Source organism: Corvus brachyrhynchos, unplaced genomic scaffold (genome assembly GCF_000691975.1).
Source record: "Corvus brachyrhynchos isolate BGI_N302 unplaced genomic scaffold, ASM69197v1 scaffold245, whole genome shotgun sequence".
Lineage (NCBI taxonomy): Eukaryota > Metazoa > Chordata > Aves > Passeriformes > Corvidae > Corvus > Corvus brachyrhynchos.
Window position 1 is genome coordinate 2,766,838 of NW_008238988.1, and position 1,318 is coordinate 2,768,155.

A 1,318-nucleotide genomic window follows, 5' to 3' on the forward strand; every position below is an offset into this window, starting at 1 on the left:
CGGTGTGCGGGCCAGCCGTGTGTGGGCTGGGAGCAACCTGGCCTAGTGGAAGGCGTCCCTGCCCTCGGCAGCAGGGTTGGAACAAGATGATGTTTAAGGGAGCCTTCCAAGCCAAGCCCTTGTGTGATTCTGTGATCACAGGGCCTGGGGACAGCTGGGCTTAATTTCTGATTAGAACCAGTTCAGCCCTGTAAGTTTGGTTGAGTTCAAGGAGACTCTTCACGAGCCCACATTCCCAGCGCATGAGATTTACCAATGCTCTGGGTCTGGCTGAGATCAACAAAGTCTTGCACGATCCAGATTCTGCAGTATTGCATTTTATTGAAGCATGAACAAAGCAGTTTCTGGTTTGCCACTCATAAATGCACTGACTATAGAGCATTAATAGGTGTCATGAGGGATAGTGACACGAAATACACTCGGTATTGTTATTGTCTAAATATAATTACCTATTCAAATCTTGATCATTAATTTTATCATGACATAATAAATACATCTATTGTGTCTTTGATATTATTTATATTGGTACATTGTTTTGTTTAATTATATTTTACTATTATATATGTTAATCAATAAACTTTATAATACATAATATGTCTAGACTATGTCTTTATATCTATGAAATAAAAATCTAGATTCTTATGGATTCAAAGTTTCAGGTCAGCGCCAACCAAGTTGGTCCAATGCTGACCTAAAGGTGTCCCTTCTGGGGACAAGGACAGGCACCGTCCCCTGACCGATGGCGGGCAAGCAGCGCTGATTGTTCCTCTTGGTCTTTTTTTCCCTGTTTCTTTTTTCTTTTTCTGTCCCACATTCCTGCTTCACTCTGATTTTTGGCCCTTCCCAAAGGCCAGGAACAGTTGCATGCTACCGGTGGGAGTTGGTGACTTTGGCCATGCACGTAAGGCATGTGCTCTCTTCATGCGTGTTCTCGCGAGTGGGAAGTTCATATGCAAGTGGAGCTCGATGTGGATCTGTGTGACCTTTTTTGGAAAAGGAAGTGATACAGGGAGGTAGAATAAACCCTCCCGTAGCCCTCCACCTGCTGAGGCAGCAGGAGAGGCTGTGGGACCTCTGCCAGAGTCTTCTCCTTAAAGGTGCAGATTCGTAACCCAGCTTGTTCTGCACAGTGAAGGGGAGTGAGGCCAACGGCGCTAGAGGTGCAGGGGCTCTTCTGGGCCTCAGGGAAACAACCTGGCGCCGAGAGGCCTCTGCTTCACTCCGGACGTCATTCTGTACTTGGGCCTTGCTGGAGCCAGGGGCCACATAGGTGAGAGGCCCAGCTCCTGTTTTTCTCAACCAGCCCCGTCAATTCTTC